Source organism: Erinaceus europaeus, chromosome 20 (assembly GCF_950295315.1).
Source record: "Erinaceus europaeus chromosome 20, mEriEur2.1, whole genome shotgun sequence".
In the NCBI taxonomy this organism is placed as follows: Eukaryota; Metazoa; Chordata; class Mammalia; order Eulipotyphla; family Erinaceidae; genus Erinaceus; species Erinaceus europaeus.
This window is the reverse complement of record NC_080181.1, coordinates 27,462,197-27,485,435: the sequence shown is the minus strand read 5'-3', so window position 1 is coordinate 27,485,435 and position 23,239 is coordinate 27,462,197. Positions and strand designations below refer to the sequence as shown.

The 23,239-nt window shown below is 41.7% G+C and overlaps 1 protein-coding gene and 1 non-coding gene across 5 annotated transcripts in view; both read right to left on the bottom strand.

Moving 5' to 3' along the window:
* The window catches only part of FLI1 (Fli-1 proto-oncogene, ETS transcription factor), a 157,557-nt gene that overhangs the window by 122,164 nt on the left and 12,154 nt on the right, over positions 1 to 23,239 (bottom strand). The window lies entirely within an intron of this gene.
* Positions 11,045 to 11,151, bottom strand: LOC132535207 (U6 spliceosomal RNA). The gene has a single exon (XR_009546976.1). It is a non-coding gene; the product is annotated as a U6 spliceosomal RNA (small nuclear RNA).

Sequence of the window (23,239 nt, the reverse complement as noted above, 5' to 3'; positions counted from 1 at the left end):
AAGCCCCTGGTCCCCACTTGCAGGGGGAAAGCCTCATGAGTGGTGAAGCAGGGCTATGGGTATCTGTCTGTCTCTCTCTCTCCTCTCAATTTATCTCTGTCTCTATCCAATAATAAATAAATAAATATTTCTTTAAAAATCATGAAATAAACGTCAGTCACTTTCTACTAAAAAGCTTAATGAATCCACCCTCCTGGTAGAGAGACCTTCTGGATGCTTCCTCTCCTTGCACAGACACTGTTCTGTTTGCCAAGCCACGTTACAGGTGCATGGATTGCTCTAGGTGCGCTGGCAGGCAGGAGGGGGTGGGGGCTCACCCAAAACAAGGGTAAAGACAGTCATCTTCCCATCACTTAAACTCACAATAGGGAGGGAAAAGGGGCCTTACGCAACAGGTGGGGCTCTCTTCCCCAAAGATTTTGCTCCCCGGAAGCCAAGCCACAGGACAGAGGCCAGGCCACCATGGCTTCCTCCCCACCTTGGAAAATTACACAGAATGCTGCTTGGCCCACTGGCTGCTGCTTTCTGGAAAGTTCCCACTGCCTTAGGATGAAAACAGAAAATGCACCGTGCCCACAGTGACGAGCCTGCCCTTCCCTCTTCCTCCTCCCTGCACTGGAAAAAGCACAGGATCTGTAAACAAGTCATTAGATCTGAGATCCTGCCCAATTTAGACTCTTTGTCTAAGTTTTCTCAGAGTAAACTTATGGCCACACCCACCCCAAACCCAGCAAAGCCCAGAAGGAATGCAGCGCCCAGTGGCCAGGCTAACCACAGCTGACCCCACCATGTCCAGGACTCCACGCCGGGCCAAGGCAGAGATGGGGGCAGGAAGGCCAGGGTGGCCAGGCACCATCAGGGCAAGAGCTGGGCTCTTGGAGCGGCCAAGAGCTAACATCTCAGTCTCTGGGTTCAATTCCCCAAAACTGTTTTAATTTTGGAAATGCCTCCCTAAGGTATCCTCAGTCCAAAAATCTACCTTTTTTGAAGCCTGGCATAAACCACCTCCCCCCATCCACCCCTCACCCCCAAGATCAGCTTCCCTTTTATTCCTTGTACTTCCCGTACCAGCAGCCTTCTAGAAAACAGAGCCTGGAGAAAATGAAAGTCAATGCCAACTACTAAGCAGACAGAAGAATAACTGCTTTTCCCTACAGCCCCACACCCCTGGCTCTGGCATTACAGGGGCTGGGGGAATGGCTCCTCTCCTGCTGCTGAAGATCTGTTTATTTTGCACTCCATAAAGGGAAACCAGGCCCTTGTTCTGACATTTTGGCTGGGAGGGGATGGGGCAGAGAAGGAGGTTCAGAATTTAAACTCAAAACCAGATCAACTTCTCTAAATCTCCTGGTGCTTTTTTTTTTTTTGCCATTCCTCAATGGGCCACATTGTGTGAGTCCAGCTTTTAACTCTTCCAGTCAGTGGGGCTCCCTCTCTCATAGTCTTAGCCTAAGGAATGCCAGAAACTGCAGTGACCTCCTTTTTGACTTCTAGATGAAATCAGGGAAAGAGATGTGCCCCCACCCTGCATTCCCACTGTGTCACCAGCCTGCCAGCCTGCTAACAGGGACATTAGTGTCCCTACCACAAGGCTGGCCCTCCTGAGTGGATGGTGGTTTCCTCTAAACAATGATACAGGGAATTTCCTTTGTCCTGAGAAAACGTTCCACTTGTCATCCACGTTCGCCTTATCAGCAGGCCACAGGGCAGCGAGGAGAGCCCCCCAGCTCTCATGTGGGGCCCAGGGGGTGTCATTGCTGCATGTTTTCTCTGACTCTTTCCTCTGCCTTGAATTCAAACCCTGACCTTTACCAGTGGAATTCAATCAGGTCATCTCTCAGATTCCCCAGTGGGGAAATAAAAGCACAGGCAAAGGCTATTGTTTCCATTTCCAGAAGGTAGAAAGGTTGTTTTCTGTCTCTCTTGCATCCCACTAAGGGAGGTGGAGCTGGGGGATGGAGGAGGTTATAAAAAGACCCTTAAAAACTTTTAAGATCGAGACAACAGCAGCGCCTATGTTCTGGTGTTGCTGGGCCATGTAGCTGGCTCTTACCAAACATGGCGTATGTCTCTACTTCTGAGAGCTCCACTCATTTCAGTGCAATCCACTTTCTAACTGGACAAGTTTGAAAATAGTCTCCCCCTCCCCTCCTTAAAATAACAGGAGAGAAAGGGGGTAGAGGAATGTGGGAACATCAGGAGGTCAAAGAATTGAAAAAAAAAAGTACACTTCAAATGTGAACACTCTTGTACTCCAGGGCAGGAATAATTAATTGTATATATTTAGTCACCGAGCAATCCTGATTTCTTATTCTGAAAAACTCAAAAGTATTTCATGTATGTAGTGAGTGAAGTCATTAGGATCAGACAAACTCTGATGGCTGCCTAACTCTTGGCAAGTCCAGGAGCTTTGTTGGTGTCCCTCCTTCCACTGGTAAAATGTGTCTAATAAGAGATGCATTTTTCGAGCACACAGTGGCACAACCAGTGGAGAGTACATGTTACCATGCTCAAGAACTTGGTTCAAGCCCCAGTCCCCACTGCTGAGGGGAAGCTTCACAAGCAGTGCTTGCAGATCTCTCTCTCTCTCTCTCTCTCCTCTCTATTTCCCCCACTATCAATTTCTCACTGTCCTATCAAATAATTTTTTTAAATATATATAAAAAAAGAAAAAAGACTGATGTGTTCTGTGGACTGCTCTGAGAATAAGGTGCTACATGCATTTAAGTGCCTGGCTCATGGATGAACTGCTCAATAAACATCACCATCAGGACTGCTATTGTTACCCCCAGATACCTTTTGCTAAGGTCACTTAAAGTGATAATGTGAAAAAGGACACAGACTTTCCAGAACAAAGATGTCAACTTCCAGGCCCAGGTCTTCTCCTCTCTAGAGTCTAAGATCAGAGGGTTTCTCTGACATTCAGGCAAACACTAGCTATAGAGAGAGCTAGCATGTCTTTCAGTAGGCGTCTCTTTTTCTTTTTGCTTGCTTCTTGTGTTTTTTTTTTTGATCTTGCAAAACACTTTTTTACAGCCTCCTTATTACAACATCACTTCGAGGTAAAATTATCATCAGCAGAAATCTCCAGATTCTGCAGTTAAGGAAACCAAAGCGTGAGGAGACCCAGGCCCTTGCCTTAGGAGAGATAACAGTTCATGTCAGAGAGCATCTTCCTGAACCCATCTGCCAAAAAGCTGCCTTACTGTGTCAGTGAGGGGTGACACCATGCACCAAGTGGTTCCATGGGTAAGGATATTCTTGACTGTTCTGGATGCTTTATATGTTAAACGCATGTCAACTTGATAGGCCTAGACCTCAAACAAATCCCTCTCTTCAGTGTTACCGGTCATCTCTATCAGGAAAAACAAAATAGACCCCTTTGTGGGCCCCCCATAGGACTTGCCCTCAACCTGGATCAATAATGGTAGAGAATGTTCCATCCTCCGAAGGGAGGATGGACAACATACTCTATGCTACACCTGAGGAAGATGGGTTGATATTGGGGCAGCTTGGAATGTTCCTACTCATGAATGTGAGCTCAGATCTACAGGGATGCAGAGGTCACATTGGCTCCTAAGCTGAATATGGGCCCCAGACCAAATCAAATCAATGGAGTTTACAGTCAACAATCTTTATACCCCACTCCCATATTAGGGAGCTAGCTACTCTCTTCCCTGATCCAGCTTTCTGGTCCTTTTCTAGCCATGACATCATCTCCCCAGACAATAACTTGGATTCACCTGCATATCAGATTTCAGACTCAGAGGAAAGAAAAAAACTAGTATAACCACAGGCCCTTAGGAATATAATGAAAATATGCCTTCCAACTATCTACAAAACGGAGAACGCCCCCCCCCCCACACACACACACAAACACTCTTCATCTGCACTATTCCAGCGTTTAGGTTCATGATTGTTCAACAATTTGTTTGGCTTTGTATGTTAACTCTCTTTTCAGCCACCAGATTCATGATGCTGACCAGACTTCCCCAGACAGATGACTCCACCAGTATGTCCTGGTGCTGTGCTTCCCTAGAGACCCACCCTACTAGGGAAAGAGAGAGAGGCAAGTTGGGAGTATGGATCAACCTGTCGACGCCCATGTTCAGCAGGGAAGCAATTACAGAAGCCAGATCTTCCACCTTCTGCAACCCACAATGACCCTGGGTCCATAGTCCCAGAAGGTTAAAGAATAAGAAAGCTATCAGGAGAGCGGATGAGATATGGAAATCTGGTGGTGGGAATTGTGTGGAGTTGTGCCCCTCTTATCCTATAGTTTTGTCAATGCTTCCCTTTTATAAATAAAAAAATAAAAAATATAGCATGTCAACTGATACTTAGGTGCTCTATACACTCAGTAAAGTTCTAGTGTGATGAAGTCTTCAGAGGTAGTTTTTTTCTTACAAGATTCTTTATTATTGAAAAACAGAGCAGGCAAGAAAATGACTTCTAAGAAGACTGGAAAGCGAATGCAGTGAACGCTCACAGGACTTACATGTGAGAGGTCCCAGGTTCTATCCCTAGCACCATTGATAACTGGAGTAGAGCATCGTCATGGGCAAAAAAGACAAAGAAAAAGAGAAATGGCTTATGGGTCCACAGAGAGACTAGAGTCAGAATGACTGAAGTTCCATGATACTTCATTTAGCAGACTGCCTTATGGGGAAGCAGCCATTTCATTCATTGATTCATTCATTCATTTGGCAAAGACTTAGAGAAGGCTTATTTGTTTTCTTGTTTATTTCTACTAATTATGCAAGGTTCATCCTAAGTGTCACTTCCTTGGGGAAGCCTTTGACCCCGAGACCAGGTTAGGCCTTCATGCCATACTCTTCTGAAACACCCTATACTTCCCTTTTTACAGACCTCTCTGCACTTATAACAGTTGCCTACATAGCTGTTTGCCCTGCTTGGTTACAGCTTCCATGGAAGCCGAAGCCATTCTTGTCGTGTGTGTGTGTGTGTGTGTGTGTGTGTGTGTGTGTGTGTGTGTGTGTGTGAGGGTACTCAATAAATATTTTGATATATTGGGAGTCGGGCATAGTGCAGTGGGTTAAGTACACATGGCACAAAGTGCAACGACTGGCAGAAGGATCCCGGTTCGAGCCCCTGGCTCCCCACCTGCAGGGGAGTCACTTCACAGGCGGTGAAGCAGGTCTGCAGGTGTTTATCTTTCTCTCCTCTTCTCTGTCTTCCCCTCCTCTCTCCATTTCTCTCTGTCCTATCCAACAACAATGACAGCAATAACAATAATAAACAACAAGGGCAACAGAAGGGAAAATAAATAAATATGTATTTTTTAGTTTAGATATATTTCAGGAGTTGAGAACTCAAAGATTAATAAGAAGAGTGTTTGCCTTCAAGGAGTTGACAACAGATACAAAGAGCCCACACTCAAATGCTTAAAACAATGTAATAAGTCTACTTAAAGGACCATGGTCCCAGATCTATGCTCTGACATATACTTCCTAAATCTGCTTTTCTTTATGATATTTCACTTGCATCTTTTTTTTTTGGTTTGCTTGTTTTATATGGTAGACAGACGGAACTCAGAGTCTCACCTATGCAAGGCAGGCACTCTACCACCAAGCCACCTCTTGGTCTCTCAGATATAATTTAAAAAGAAATAGAGAAGGAAGATTCCAAGCTAAAAAGAGAATTTTCTGAAAATGCAAGAGCTATCAAAATACTGGATGAGTAATGAAAGTAAATGTTAAATTAATGAGGGTGTGACTATAGCTAGACACCACTGAGGGGTATATTGGACATTTACTAGCCTGTATTTTAACCTTTATGGAAGGCAAGTGTGTGAGAGAGAAGCAAGACCACAGTGGTTCATCACCTCTAAAGCCATTATTAGTAGAGTTAGACCAAAAATGAATATTGCCTAGTTTTCTCTGTGGTGTTCAACCCATCTTGCTTTTAAGCAATCAGCTCAGAAGATGACATCACAGGCTCAGTGATGGACTGACCTTCACAGAATGTCAACCTAAAGTCTTCAGAGTCAAAGTCAAATCATTGGTTTGTTCAGTAAAGAGATCTTAATAATGTGGTCAGTTCTCCCTTAGAGAAGGACTAGAATATTCATTCCTCATGGCAACTCCAAAACCACATCCGGTGTGGCATGCCATGTGCTTCAAATTTCCACAGTCAAGGTCCACCAAGAAAGAGAGAAATTGCTCTGAGCCTCGGAGATGCCAAGTATGAGTATCTTTGCAACTGTGTACCATGGGACAGTACCAATCTAAGGGACACTGACTGGAGAGAAACAGGAGTCCAAAGAATGCTACTTTAGCAAGTTATCTTGCTAAAAATTCATTACTTTGTTTACATCTATATTTAAGGGAAATTTTCCTTAATCTGAAAACTAGGAGAGCCAATTCATAGTATTGACTCCTGCATAAAAGGCTATTGTATATGCTTGCCTGCACAGAGTTAGCAGAGTTGAAAATAACTTTGAAGGAATCAAGTACATCAAGCCAGTGCTGTACAAGTGTGGAAACTTAACTCCCATGCTCTGCAGGATGCTTTTGGCCAAAACCATTTTTTCAGTGAAAAGATATACACAAAAAGCCTACAGCTTTCTTTGACAAGTCTAACATTCATTTAATCATAGCTTGTGAAAAGCTCTGTGATAAATTCCAATGCCTATATTTTATAGCAGAGGGAGAAGGCAAGCTAGTCTTCAAGGTCGGCACAAACCTGTTAATGAAAGCAGAAGCCCAGAGGCTAGCTTTAGTTCAGGCTCAGGCCGACACTGGTAGTGCCGGGGGACTTTGGATGTTCCCTTCTCATTTTCTTTAGTGTTAGTCATAAAGCAAGTGAAAGTGTTTGTCTCCATGTGGACAATACACAGCTGACTCAGATAAAAAAAACCATCAATATAAATAAAAAATTATAAATATCCCTCTGCCTGGATCCAGATTTCAAGACATTTCAACTTGGATTACACAGACTTGCACTGACACTTTCCAACCTGACAGCCATTCCACATATGTGATGACTTAATTGTAGATAAATTAAAATGAAATGAATTTTGAGATTCAGTTCTGCTTTGTGCTAGTCACATTTCAAGTGCTCAGTGGTCACTTGAGTATCAAATTCAGCAGTCATCATACTGGGCAGTTCTGAAAAAGCACATGCCACCTTCACAGGAAGTCCTATTGGACAATCCTGATAAACGTAGATTTCTTGTAGTGGGGGCAGTGCTGAAGCAGAGGATTTACAGAGCAGTGAACTCCCAAATTAGAACCCCAGCACCATATATATGGGTGCATGCCCGAGTGATGCTATGGTTATTGCTCTTCCTCTCCTTGATTTTTTAAAATATTATTTATTTATTTATTTTCCCTTTGTTGCCCTTTTTATTGTTGCTGTGGTTATTGTTGTTGTTATTGATGTTGTCATTGTTGAGTAGGACAGAGAGAAATGGAGAGAGGAGGGGAAGACAGAGAGGGCAAGAGAAAGATAGACACCTGCAGACCTGCTTCAGGGCCTGTGAAGTGACCTCCCCTGCAGGTGGGGATGGGGGCTTGAATCAGAATCCTTATGCTGGTCCTTGCGCTTCGTGCCATGTGCGCTTAACCTACTGTGCTACTGCCCGACTCCCCCCTCTCCTTGATTTTAAATAAATGAGTAGATCCTTAAAAAAAAATTTATTAATCTTCCACTTTAAGATAAGGTTTAAAAAGTTGATAAATACTGGATTTCCCAGGGATTTTCTAGTGGTGTGTAATTAATAAGGCAAAACATTATAGCCATGGGCAACAAGGGCAACAAAAATGGGGGGAAATGGCCTTCAGGAGTGGTGGACTTGTAAGTGCAGGCACCAAGCCCCAGCAATAACCCTGGAGGAAAAAAAAACAAAAAAAACCCAAAACATTACAGCACCAGGTTTATGTGCCTGAGGCCCCAGAGGTCCCAGAGACCCCAGATTCAATCCCCTGGCACCACCATATGCAAGAACTGAGCAGTGCTCTGGTTTCTTTCTGTCTCCCTTCCTCTCTCATGAAAATAAAGAAATTAAAAAAAAAAAGAAAAGAAAAAAATAAAAGGAAGTTGAGAAGTACTGATTAAGTTTCCCCAGCTCTGCGCACATGCATACACACATACAAAGCAGACACCACTGTGAAATAGAGTGTTTCCTGTAATGTGGTATTTATTCCCATTGTGGGGAATGTCCTTCACAAATTGAAATACATATTGGAGGGGGCCGGGCGGTAGCACAGTGGGTTATGTGCACATGGCGTGAAATACATATTTGAGACGCTCACTACTCCTTCACTCATTTTGAAAGAGCGGTGTGGGAAAGCAGGCATATTTCTTCTACGGAACATCATGAGTTGGATGGTCATTAGTTTTCATGGGGAAAGCCTCCTAGGCAGAAGGTGGACCCTAAGGAAAACAGCTCCATGTCCAGCCCAGTGAACTTTGAAGCCCTAATTCTGTTGGCCAGGAATAAATTGCTAGTTTGTTATTCAACATGCTCAAAAAAAAAAAAAAAAAAAACAGCTTTAAGGAGATGCTCTTAATCTCAACCCTGAGTGTCTGGGTGAGCATTTCAAGATGCAAAGGGTCACCTTCATTTTCTTTATCTCTTTATTACACAGCTCCTTCAGTGTGACTAGAATATAGGAAAGAGGCTCTTCTCCTTTGCTTAAACAATCGTATTCAGTTGTGCAGTGCAGCCAGGAAACAGAGATACAGACTTTGCTAAAGTCTGAAAATGAAGACAGGACTTGCCTCGTCTATATTCCTTCTGTAGAAGAGCCGCTGCTATTCCTGAGTCTGTCACTGGCAGGGGACCATTTTCAAGGCAAATGACATTGCTCAGTAGCCCCTTCCCTCAAAGGAACCTGTCAGTAGCTTTGATATTGAGATATCACAATGGGAAATATATATACTTCAACCAGGGGGATTCAGTCTTCCTGTCCTTCCCAGGATGGAAACCTCCACTTTCCAAAAAAAATGTGAAAAATCAGCCTTTAGAAAGATGGAGTCCAAACTCACCAACTTCAGGCCCTTAACCCATTACCACAAAGACACTGGGGAAGTGACAGGGAAGCAGAACTCAGGTGACTGAGAGGAGATGACCTGAGGAGGTCTGGCTAGCAAGATGGACATTGTAAATTTCATCACAATGGAACTTTGTATAATAGAATATACATGTTTTATGTTCCACAAGCCTCTTAAAAGTAAAAGACCCCTATGACCATGGAATTTTAGCTCAGACCTATAAGGATGCAGAGGTTACACAGGTTCCTCTGCTGAATATGGGCCCCAGATCAGATCAATGGGATTAACAGTTAGCAATATTTACATACTTTTCCCATATTTGGGAGCTACTCTCTTCCCTGATCCAGATTGTTAGACTTATTTCCAACTCTGACACCATCTCCCCAGACCTTTAATCCACCTGCATATTAGCTGTCAGGCTCAGGCAAAAATTAGTAAAAGTCATAGGCCCCTTGGAATATGCCTAAAATAGACTTTCTAGCTTTTTCCAAAATGAAGACCCCAAATCTTATCTGCTCTATTCTTACCTCTAGGTTCCTGATTATTAAACAATTTGTCCTGCTTTATATCTTAGTGCTTTTCAGCCACCAAGTTGCAAACCTAACCTCCCTGGGCAGATGACCTTACCAATTTGTCCTGGAACTCCACATCTCCAGAGCCAACCTTATCCAACTAGGAAAGACAGACACAGGCTGGGGATATGGATCCACCTGCCAATGCCCATGTCCAGCGACGGAGCAATTACAAAAGCCAGACCTCCCACCTTCTGCACCGTTTACTGATCCTGGGTCCATACTCCCAGAGGGATAAAGAATAGGGAAGCCTTCAACAGACTTGTCACTCATAATTAAATCAATAAAAAAAAAGAGAACTAACAAAACTTTATTTACACTTGTCAGTTTCTTAATTATGACTGGAATATGTATTGCTTCACTAATAAATATTTTAAGAATATGCAAAAAAAGTAAAAGACCCCACCCCATCCCCAAATAAAAACATTCTCACAACTGAGTAGCAATAGTGTGGACCGTAGAGGTTAGGGCTCTGATGTTTTCAGTTTGACACAGCTCTTTTTATCAGCAGCACAAGCCTGGCATTCCTGAAGCTGCACTCATATCCTGCCATCGGATTTTACGTAAAACCCCCATTGATTGGGACGGGAGTTTCAGAAGTCGAACAATGGCCGGATATGTGGGAGGGCAAGGAGGAATACATGGTGTTTGGTCTGCACTGGTGCACTTGCAGAAATGGGGTCTACATGCCAAAGAGACAGGGAGGATCAGTTAGTGGACAGCTATAACCAAGTGCACGTAAGTCTCTGCAATTAGTAATGCCCAAAGAAAACAGCCCAACAAGTGCACTGCAAGCAACATTCAAATACCAATCTGGATGAGAAGAAAGCTCTGACAATAACAACTAGCATTCAAACAGCCCTTTCCAAAGTGCCTGCACTTCCATGTTCTTTTCTTCTTATAATTAGATGGCAAGGCAGGTAGAAAAATTCAACATTACTTATCAGATCACAGTCACAACTATTCTTATTTTCCAGATAGGCACAGAGAAAATGGTTTCTGACACAAGAGCACGTGAATAACAGATTTGCATCTAGATTTTTTTACACTTAGAATGGAACAACGCTTTCACAGAACCATTCTGCTGTCATGCCCAAATTTTACAAACCTCCCAACAACCTCATCACCAGTATTAACATGTTTGTGACACTGTCCTTAGATGAGAAGCACTCACAGTGCACTGTACAAGCACAGGTTACATTTTGTAAGTTGGGGGACTGAACTCTCCTGAAGGGCCCTTGACAGTAAAGAGAGAGGGGGTGGACTCCCTTTAGAGAAAGAGTCTAAATAAGGCTCAGAAAGAGACATGCTATGTGATTTACAACTGATAGCAAGAACCACCATGCAACAAGGCACCCAACCATTAGTCAGATTAAAGCACAAAAGGGTGGTATTCATCAAGAAACTTGAAGCAACTCATCATTCTAATATTTCTTCTTTTATATATAAGTAAAAAAAATATGGAATGCTTCACGAATTTGCGTGTCATCCTTGAGCAGGGGCCATGCTAATCTTCTCTGTATCATTCCAATTTTAGTATACATGCTGTCAAAGTGAGCACATCATTCCACTATTTCTATTACTTGATTGAGATTGTACTATGCACGTAGCCTTAGTCCTTGTCAGGGAATGGATGGAGATCAAGGCTAACAAAGGAGAAGTACCCTGTCTAACATCACCCAGTCAGCCTAAGACAGAACTGGATTACCCAGCAGTTTATAATAAGACAGCTACACAGTATGGGACCTCTCCCAGGGAGCAAGGCGCTGCCGTGTATGTTTCCTCTGCATTGAGTGGGCACAGACTCACCATGGAAGCTTTCTCGTGACTAGGAGGAAGGAAGGAGAGACTGTAATTATAGATAACTCCCCCCACCTTTAAAAGGAGATTGAAGTACCTTTGGCATGTCACCTCTGACAGTTTCCACCTGGCATGACCTGTGCCATCTCTGACAGCTTGTTGATGCCAGCTGGTAGCATAGAGGAGAGACATCTGTGTGTCCTGTGACATTGCCCTTACCTTTCCAGAAGAGCTGGGCTCACGGCCATTTCCCCACCCACTGACCAGCATGAAAAGCACCCAGGTTTAGTGATACCCCATTTTCCACTGGCATTCATCTTCATTGGTACAGCCCTCTTTTTTCCCCCTTGTAAATGTGCTTGTTTATTTTAATGCACTAGTAAAAACATTCTCTTCTGTTTTCAATAATTTTTAACAATTAAGCATGCAAATGTCTGAGCAACATTTATTAAACTTCTGTGGACTTTTAGGAGAGAGAATGGGAAAAAAAAAAAAAAAGAGATGAACCAAAAGGAAGCAAAATCATCAAAGGGCTCTTACAAAACCAGCATTTTGAGCCTTTAATTGGAAGTGAATCAAAAACAGGCGTGTGAAATTTCCCATGAAATACAAACAGGGTTTAATTTTTCTTTTCAAGAGTGCTCTGGGCAGAAACAAGTCTGGGTTAGCCCCAGACCAAACTGATGGGAAGACATGATTAATTCCTTTGAGCGCCAAACCCAAGCCCACCACCTGATCACGGTTTGTCTAGTAAACTTTCTGAGTATGAACTCTGGGAAGGCCAGGAAAAATAATTCTGGTATTCCTTTCCATCTTGCAGACCCAGAAGGCATGTAGAGACCCATAACTCTCCAAAAGGAAGATTTTAAAGGTCCTGGGGTCCAGAGCAACAAATTCACATGCCTAGATGTTATCCCAATGGCATTCTGGGAAAAATCTCTACATGTTGTCTTCCTGAAATGGCATTTCCAAAAATATAGTCTGCTCTTTCTCCTTTTCTAAATTACAGGTGCCCTTCGTGTCCCTGACCTCTACAGAGTCCCAGGCTGTACCAAGGACCCTATTTGAGCAAGATGAGTTGTGCCTTCTGACCCAACAGACTCTTATTGGGAGCAAGGTCAAGGACGATAGATGGTCTTAACAGAGCAGGACTTAGGGAGTGTCATGAGGTGTTGCTCTGGGCTCTTCATTCTAGGATTCCAGACTCACAACAGACCATAGTACAGTGCTGGCCACAGAAGCATCTCAAGTCTATAGCTATCAATACTTGCAAGTATTCTGATCTTTCTCTTGTGGCAGGATCAAAGCAAGTCATGTGAGGCTTAACACCCCAGTTCTGCCCACCCCTCCTTCACACAGACCCATCATATCATCATCAACTCTGGAAACTTGTCCTCTTTGGGAACATTTCATCTGGAGATAATAACATTGAGTATTGGCTGGGGAGAGGTCACTATGAGCTCGTTACTTAGAAATGTGTTTCTTGGGGTCAGGCGGTGGTGCACCTGGTTAAGCTCACACATTGCAGTGCACAGGGATGCAAGTTCAAGCCCCTGGTCCCCACCTGCAAAGGGAAAGCATTACGAGTTGTGAATGAGTACTGCAGGTATTTCTCTGTCTCTCTCCTTCTCTACCCCTCTCCCTTCTCAAGTTTTCTTTGTCTCTATCCAATAATAAATAAATAATATTTTGTAAAAATATATGTCTCCTGGGAGTCGGGCTGTAGCACAGTTGGTTAAGCGCAGGTGGCGCAAAGCACAAGGACCAGCATAAGGATCCTGCTTCGAGCCGTGGCTCCCCACCTGCAGGGGAGTCGCTTCACAAGCGGTGAAGCAGGTCTGCAGGTGTCTATCTTTCTCTCCCCCTCTCTGTCTTCCCTCTCCTCTCTCCATTTCTCTCTGTGCTATCCAACAACTGACAACAATAATAACCACAACAATAAAACATCAAGGGCAACAAAAGGGAATAAATAAATATTTAAAAATTATATATATATACATATATATGTTTCCTGTCTTCTTGGGGAGCTATAGTCCAGCTTCCATTGTTTTCATTCCAGATCAGCGGTCCTCATAAAGAGAGCAAGCTACTTTAGCAACATTTGAGTGATTACTTAGTTGCCTGGCTAGAAACTGCCATCTTTAATCCCCCTGGAGTGCTATGACAGTGGTCAGGAATTAGGACTGGATGAACAACAAGGGTACACATACACATTGATTCCAAGAATTTTGGGCAACTTTGCTCCTGGAAACACCTTTGTGATGAAATGGGCCATTTGGAGCTTGAATAACCCAGTTCTATTTCTAGGGCCTATTTCTTGGCCTCAGTCACATCTTTAAACATCCTATCTTAAAGTCTCAGTTAACTTTTCTGGGAAGTAGCTTCTTGTGTTCTAAGAGTATTGAGAGGTGCTACAGGTTGGCAATTTGTGGTGTTTGCCCATGGGATAGAAACACAGACAAAAGCAACCCTCTTGGAATCTTCCCTTGTTACCCTGGACCACGCCTTGAGGTCTTCTAGAAATAATGTGTTCAGTAGCTGGTAAAAAGTGATATGGCAAGGCTAAGAAAGAAAGCAATGGCCTCATCTCCGTTTCTGAAATTTCTCCTTTCATTGATTCCAATTCCCTCTTAGGTGCCTGTTTCTAGAGTTAGGGCCTGGTTGAACCTTTAGTTATCTGTTATGGCGAATTGAGCTAACAAGAATGTCCCTCCCACAGAGAAGTGTTCCATGTGAATCTTGAGGGTATGTACATGTATGTATGGGGTGCACGATAGGGGGAGAATGGGCTATTTTCCCCCTCTTTGAATGAAATTAAACTGTAGCCAGAATGACTTCAAATAACTCACTGAAAACTTCACTCAGGATACACAATGATTATATAAATTATATAAATGCTGTGAAAAAATGCCAAGGAAGGTATTCAGCCCTATGCATTGAGAATGAATTTTTTAAAATACATACATACATATACATATACATATACATATACATATATATATATATAATAGGTCCCAAGAATCCTTGGAGTTATGGTCTTCTTTGTTCTGCCAGAGGAAAAAGGAAATACATCAGGAAGCTTGGCCAGTCTACAGGAAGTCTCACTTAGGTTGATAAAAGGAACTGATGTGAGGTAGCTGTGGATGCAGTTATAAGTCAATCAGCCTTGAAATAACAAGAACTGCTATTCAAGAGAAACTGGAGCCTGAAGTTAGCTTTTCTCAATGATTTCCTTTTAATCTAGCAAAACATTCCCTTCTTTGTGTTTTTTATAAGCCTCTCCAAATCTGTTTTTTTAAGTATATGTAGTTGTGTGAATATGTGAGTGAAATAGAATGTAAAAGAAAAAGAGAGAGAGAGAGAAGAGGTAGATGGCAGAGGAGGAAGCATTGTCAAAGGATCAAAGAATATGATATCCTCTCTTGAGCTGCAAAACTTTCCTTTTATCATCTCTTTGGTTCATTAAAGTAAAACAGAACCTAGTGATTTCAGTCTCTCGTGCTCACTCTCTGTTAAGAAAGTCAGGCAGGCTCTTTTACCTGGGAAATATCAGACTTGGGTCTCCTCAACAAGGAAGGTATAGAATTGAGTCTTACAATGTAACAATGTAATGATCAGATCAAGGTGTGTGTGTGTGTGTGTGTGTGTGTGTGTGTGTGTGTGTGTGTGTGTGTGTGTGTTGGACAAAAACTACATGATCCTCAACGGATGCGTTAAGTTTGGAGCCTAAACTGATTTGGAGGCAAGACGATTAGGATCAAATCCTTGTTTCTATACTTTCTACTTGTATGACCTTAGATAGGTAAGCCCACTTCTCCAGAATGAAAATCACATGTACATTAGAGGGCTGTTGGTTGCTGTAAGGGTCAAATGTAAATCTATAAAGTTGAAACAGTGACACATGGTAAGGACATGGCTGATTCCTCACCTTCTCAGGTCTCTGACAGGTCTTCCTTAGTTAGGTGGAGTCTGTGGATTCTGAGTAATAGGCACCTGAAGTAAGGCCTTAGTGGGACCCATGGGGCCCATGCAAAGAGGTGGGTGATACAGTTTCAAACTGAACTGGGGCCTTCTGGGGTTACTGTGTTTGCCCATAAAACATCACCACTTCCTGTTTTAAGAAGAAGAAAACAACCTTCCAAAAAAACTTATTAAGGGGCTAAAATTCTTCTTGGACATCAAAATATTGTTGTTGTTGTTTTTCCTAAAGAGTCAAGTGTAAATGAATTAAAACCAGACAAATCCAATTTCCCTTCAATTAGAAGGGATTTTTTTTTTAAGTCCAGGGAAAAGACGCTTGGGAACAAATGGATTTGGGGCTTTAAATGAGACAAAGTTTTGGAAAAGACTATAAAGGCCGCCAAAGAGCAGAGTCAGACGTTATTCTTAGCTTGCATTACTGCAAAGGAGTCAACTTGGGAATAAAATACTAGTTCGCAGAAATTTCATGAAGTAACTCTGAAGAGCCCCTGTCTTCAGCTGGTCTGCAGCATGACCCTAAAACAGCTCAGGGGTTGTGAAAGCGTCATCTGAGTGCAGATAAAAGATCTAATGGAGGTTCAGACACTCACACCCCAAAGATAAACCCTTTCTAAAGCCTGACTAAGGCTTTTATATCTACAGAAGCTGAAAAGAGAATTTCGAATCACACATTCATTTCATATACAAGACAACTTTTAACATGGGACATGTTACATAAATAGTGAGAGAGTGAAAGACTTGTCTAAGATCTCATAGCTTATCTGGCATATAGGTGGAGCTAGGAGTCTGAATACTAGAGTGAAACTCTTTCTATCTATATTTACTCCAGATTAGATCCAAAAGCTTCTGAGAGCCATACATTTGGGTTGAGAAATTTTTCATCATTCTATTTCCAAGAATCCTTTATTTTGAAGTTTTTTTTTAACTTACAAAAGCAATATATACTCATAATTTAAAACATATAATAAGGAGCTGGGCAGGTGGTTCACCCAGTAGAGCACACATGTTCCCATGCACACAGAACCAGGTTCAAGCCCCAGGTCACCACATGGAAGTGCCTGCAGGGGGGAAACTTTACAAGCAGTGGGGAAATATCCTCTCTCTCTCTCTATCTCCCTCTGTCTCTCTTCCTTTGTGCAGAGGAGAGAAAACAACGTTAGAGCAGTAGAGTCATGGACACTAAGCCCCAGTAATAACTCTGGTGGAAAAAGAAAAAAATTTAAATTTAAATTTGAAAAAGTTATATATTGGGGTCACCTGGTGGTGCACCTGGTTGAGCACACATATTATAGTGCAAAGGACCTGAATTCAAGCCCCAGTCCCCACCTGCAGGGGAAAGTTTTGCAGATGGTGAAGCAGTGTTCCAGGTGTCTCTCTGTCTCTCTCCCTCTCTACTAACCCCCAAGAAATCTCTCTCGATTCCTGGATATCTCTATCCAATAAATAAATTTTTAAAAAGATCGAATAATAAGAAAACTAGAAGGTTGGGTGTGGGGCAGAATCAAATACTGCACAAGTTTGTAGTGTGGGAAATAAGTCTACTTCTGACTCCTCAGAGGCAACCACTGCTGGAACTTGTTGTATATCCTTCCTGAAATTGTGTACACAAAAATTACAATGTATCGGTGTGTGTTTGCTTTTTAGCAGAAATAAGGCATAAATTTTGGAACTTGCGCTTTTTCCATATACTAACATACCCTGAAGAATTTTCTCGGTGTATGTAGTACACTTGATTATAACATTTAATTGTTGCCTGATATTTTTTAAACTTTATTTATTTATTTTTATATCATAGAGCAGAGAGAAATTGAGAGGGGGAAACAGAGAGTGAGAGAGACAGAGAGACACTGGCAGCACTGCATCACCACTCGTGAAGCTTTCCCCCTGCAGGTGGGGACTAGAAGCTTGAACCTGGGTCCTCATGCATGGTAATGCATGCACTTAACCAGGTGCATCACTATCCAGCCCCTTGCCTGATACTTTCTTCTATGAATCCTCCACAACTTGTCTATTGTGTCCCCTATTAATAGAGGTGTTTTTTTTATTTTTTTTATTATCTGCATTTATTGGATAGAGACAGCCAGAAATCAAGAGGGAAAGGGGTGATAGAGAGGGAGAGAGACATAGAGACACCTGCAGCCCTGCTTCACCACTCATGAAGCTTTCCCCCTGCAGGTGGGGACCGGGGGCTTGGACCGGGTCCTTCCGCATTGTAATATGTGCGCTCAACCAGATGCATCACCACCTGGCCCCTATTAATAGAGGTTTAGATTATTTTAAATTGTTGCCTTTATAATGTTGCAATAAACAAGTTGTGTGCTGGCATTTGCATGAACCTGCCTGAAAGATAACTTTTTAGAATTAAAATTATTATCAAATTAATGTGTACAAGTACTTATCAACTTATTGGATGTTCCCAAGTTACTGTCCACAATGATCACACCAAGAAGACCACAAGACCTTTACTCTCTCTAATATGAGGCATTATCAACCCGTTTTAATCTTTTTTATACCCACAGAGGACATATGTTAGAATTTCACTGGAATTTCTTTATTGCAGGTGCATGTAATTCTTTCTGTATATATGCTGGCCATTTTTATTTCTTTTCATAGCATTGTCCATTCATAGCATTTTTGCCTAATGTTCTTGCTAAGTGCTCTTTTTCTTATCAATCTGTAAGTCATAAATTGTACTTTAAATATACCTATACGAGAGAGTATTTGCCCTTTGTTTTATGCATGGATGTTATTCTTTATGGTTTCTCATTTATCTTTTCAGTTGGTTCATGACATACTTTCCTCCAAGTTAACACGTAGGTAGATGACATCGAACTGAGGAAAGGAGAAAAGAGGGTTTCTTTGACTGAAGCCCTGATTTTCCAATAATGCCCTGAGTGGAAAGGCAATGGGAATCACTGCTGGCTCTCTCTTTGTGGAAAATATGCCTAGATCCTCCCAGTGAGTGTTGCTTTCCTCATAATCATCAATAAGAGCTTAAACTTAGAAATCAGAGAAACCTCTGTTCTCTAGAGACCTGGCATAAATATCACAGGCAAATTGTTCTTTTTCATTTATGTGGAATTCTGTTGAGCCTGGTGCCTGGCAAGTATTATTCAACTTTGGTTGAATGTATAAATAAATTAAGTGATAAAAGCTTAAGGATAAAAGGGGTGCAGATCTAAGAATGTCAGTCTGACTACAGCATTTCTATAGATTGTCACAGTATTAAGGGCAATTTACTAGCTGAGTAATTTTATGCTAACCTGTGTGTTTTCAGCCTTGTGAACAATACTGCAAAACCACTCACTCTCAGACTCTGTCCCACGTAAACTCAGAAAATACTCATATATTAAAGCTTGAGAACTTTGCTACTGGAATGCTGGATTGCAGTAGACATGTGAAACCCACACGTGTACAGAAATGCAAGCTTAAAGCTCCCATGACACCTGTAATTCTGGCCCCTTGTATGTGTGCACTGAAATGTGACATACGTTCTTTCATGACCTTGGACACACAGCGCTGCCTGAGTAAATGGGCCCCACTGTCGGGAAAGCAGGTCAGTTCTCAAGTCTGCTTTCTTATAGAGGAGACTTGGAAACAGTGCGCACCCTGGGGTTTTGATCATCAAGTACACGGCACGCACAATGTTCTTCAAAAGAGGGAAATTTTATTTTCTCCCAAGGTTATTCCTTGGATTCTTCTCCCAGATAACTCTTTTTTTTTTTCTTTCCAGATAGAGGGTGACAGAGGAGGAAAGAAACACAGAGAGAGGAGACACTATGACGGACGCTGCTCCACCACTCCTAAAGCTTCCCTCATGCCAGTGCTCCCATGTGCTGGCCAAGGGCTCAAACTCCAGTTCTCATACCTGGTAAAATGCACACTTGGCCATATGAGCTCTCTTCTAGCCAAAGGAAAATATCCTCATTATGACAGTGCTTTGGTTCATTTTTCTAGGGATAAGCCATTTTGAAGCCTCAACAGCATAATGGTTATGCAAAGAGACTCTCACGCCTGAGGCTCTGAAGTTCCAGGTTCAATTCCCTGTACCACTGTAAGCCAAAGCTGATCAGTGCTCTGTTAAATATATATATATATATTTGTTGCCCTTGTTGTTTTATTTATATATATATAGAACTCTGATCAGATATATATATATGTACATATATATATATATATATCTGATCAGAGTTTTAGCTTGCTTGCATCAAATGTCACTATTTCATATATATATATATATATATATATATATATATATATATATAATTTATTCATGAGAAAAATAGGAGAGAAAGGACCAGACATCATTCTGGTACACATGCTGCCAGGGATTGAACTTGGGACCTCACTGATTGAGAAGCCAATGCTTTATCCACTGTGCCACCTCCCAGACCACTAAATGTCACTATTTCTACGTGACTTAATGGACTCAACCAACCTAGGAAAATAGACCAAACCCACCTGAACTCCCATAGAAATATAGCTCATTTTCCAGAAAACCTTACCTAACCTTAAGCTTCTCCTCAATTACTGTCTGCTGGCTCAGTTTCAAAGGGGGCTGAAATCCTAATGTAGGAGAGATGGTCCAGATGAAGGGACAATTGAGGTGAAATCTCCTGAAAACTACATAGCAGAGCTACATGTAGAAAAGAAAAAAGATAGTAATCACATTTCAATGAGCTCTGGTAAAACAGAGCTTCTCCTCCCACCCCGGACTAAATATTCAATAAACAGATTTCTTTAAAGATAACTGATAGCATGGCCTGGTTGCCTGGACCCCTCCTGTTATCTGTTCTGACTGCTGCTCTCTTCTGGGGGTCCTGATAACAGATGGAGCCCCCTTTCATCTCCATCTCTGAAGAACAGAATGAAATAGGAAACGTTCAGCTCCTCACATATTTACAGCTAGGTAGACCATTAACATTTTTTTAATTCTCCCTTTCCATATATTTTATAAGACCCAAATTCATTGTGATAGCATGTAAGGACCACATTATCAAATTCCATCCATTCTTTCCACCTTCATTATTCTTCACATGTACCCTGCAAGCCTCCTCCCACCCCAGTACTCCACTTTTTAGAAAGCCCTTGGAACATAGTTTCCCATGTAAGTCCTACCCAACCTTCAAAGCCAAGGTCAAGATCTACCATGAGGCAGTGTGGCAGGTGTGTATTAAAAAAAAAAAAAATCCTCTTGTAGGAATCACTGGGTTCAAAACTCAGCTCTGTTATAGTAGTCATCTTGGGCAATGCCTCTGAACATTCATTTCTCATATGTCAGGTAGAAATGTGACAATATTGGCTCCCTTAGGGCTGGTGTCACGGTATCTGTTAAAGTGTTTTGCAAATAAAAAGGACTAGGTAAAAAAATAATAACAATAATAATAGTAGGGGAGTCGGGTGGTAGCACAGCGGGTTAAGCGCACGTGGCGCAAAGCGCAAGGACCGCTTAAGGATCCCGGTTCGAGCCCCCGGCTCCCCACCTGCAGGGGAGTCACTTCACAGATGGTGAAGCAGGTCTGCAGGTGTCTATCTTTCTCTCCCCCTTTCTGTCTTCCCCTCCTCTCTCCATTTCTCTCTGTCTTATCCAACAACAATGACATCAATAATAACTACAACAATAAAACAACAAGGGCAACCAAAGAGAATAAATAAATATTTAAAAAAGAAAGATGTTAATCATCTTTATAAAAAATAATAGTAGTAGTAATACTAGGACTTTCTCTAAAATGGTTCTTTTCTCTCAGGATTTAGCATAATATTGCATTTCCCTGTACACACACACACACACACACACACACACACACACACACACACATTTTTTCTGTTTGATCTCCAAGACAGTAGCCCTTTTGCCACCTGAAATGTACCTTGGGAGCACTTAGTCACTTAGTTTAGTCCCTGCATAGCAGTCAGCAATAGAACTTACTGACTTGCATTAATATGTTTGGCCAGTGAGACCAAAGTTACAGGTTCCCATAAGACCAGATAGTTTTTCTTAGCAGAGCTATTCCATAGATTATCATACAATTCTGTCAAATCTCTGAAATACTGACCCTATCCAAAGATGACAGCATGGAGAAAGACAAACCCCATTCTGGGGAAATATTTCAAATCACAGAGTCTACTGGTAATAAGTTTATGAGATCAGAGAATCAGTAACCCTGCTTCACTCAGAAATATCACCTCACTGACAAATGAATACATGAATGGGATGAACACAGTAGATAAAAAAAAAAATCACTCAAGCAACAGAAAATGAAAGAGGGAGGAGTCTCCTACAGAGGAAAAGACACCTGCACAACTTTAAGATTATTAAAACCAAACCAGACCAAAAAAAAAAATCTACTCAAGCTGATTGATGATTTTATGTATTTGTGTGAGAGTGTGCACTGTTTAGTGCCCTTTGGCCTTCTTCACTTGTCCCAAAACAAAAAGTAAAAAAGTAAAAGGCACACTTGTATAAAGACTGTTTATATAAAGTACAGGCCACAAAAAAATGTCTTGTTATATAAAGCAAAGGAAAGCAAAAAATATCATTCTGTGTCCACTTAATGTAGCTGGTTGCTAAAAATAATAAAAATAGTACATTTTCCCACTCCAATCCCAGAGAGTTAGTTTCTAATCTGAAAATCTGTTTTCCAAACTTCAGAGCAAATGAGACTTCTCCCAGGGAAGACGAGGACTTTCTCAACTGCCTGAGCAATTGACATAAAACCTGAGAATATTTCTCAGTAAGATAAAGACCTTAGTCTATGTGAAGTTCTTCCTGATGGCTCATTATCTTTGACATTTTTCCCATTTGGGGGGTGAGGCAGGGTAACTCATTACTAGCATTAGATTAATGTCACATTTCTAGAAAATAGGCTTGGTTTTAATCAACAACTTTTAAAGCCAATGCCAAGTTCACTGGTTGACATAAATGGAAGGTGACATCAAGTCCTATGTCTTATTTAATGCAGTTGTCATTTAAAGGCTACACACTACACAATCTGGAAGGTATGGTCCTAGGATATAGTCTAAAGATATTTCATTACAATTATCAAGTATTCAATTCTTGACAGATATGAAATAGAAATTCTGCCCACCTATCACGGGTTTATAAAGAGCCCTATAGGGTATTTATGTAAAATCCTAAGTTTTCTGTTGTCTCCTGGCAATGCAGACATATTAGTGTTCAGGGAAAGGAAGATTTATTGCTTCATCATTATACATATATATATATATATATATATATATTTTTTTTTAACCAGAAAACTGCTCAGCCCTGGCATATGGGGTGCCAAGGACTGGACCTGGGGCTCTAAGGCCTCAGGCATGAAAGTCATCTGCACTCTTGCTATTGCTATCTCCCCAGCAGGAAAAGAAGGGTTTCTTTTTGAAAGCAGTTACATAAGACTCCTATCTGAAAATGTCAGTTCTTAAAAGACTTATTCATTCATTCACATGAGAGAGAGAGAGAGAACCAGAGCATCATTCTGGTACATGCAATGGTGAGAATGAAACTGTGGACCGAATGCTTGAAAAAGTCCAAAACTTTATGCACTCCACAAGCTCATGGGTCACTGGAATTTTTTTTAATGGTATGGAAATTATTTGAGATGATAGTATTGCATGTTTGTTGAATAACATTAGTGTCTTTAATCCAAAATGCCAGGTTTCCCATGACTTTTCTTTTAAAGGCTTCTCTCTCCCTGTCTCTGTGTCTCTCTCTCTTACACACACACACACACACACACACACACACACACACACACACACACACACACACTCGTCTAGCTTGCTGTAATGTAATGAGCCACATGAAATCTTCATAACACAGAGTCAGGATCACAAGCCTAAGGGTAAGCTCTGAGTCTTCACCCTAA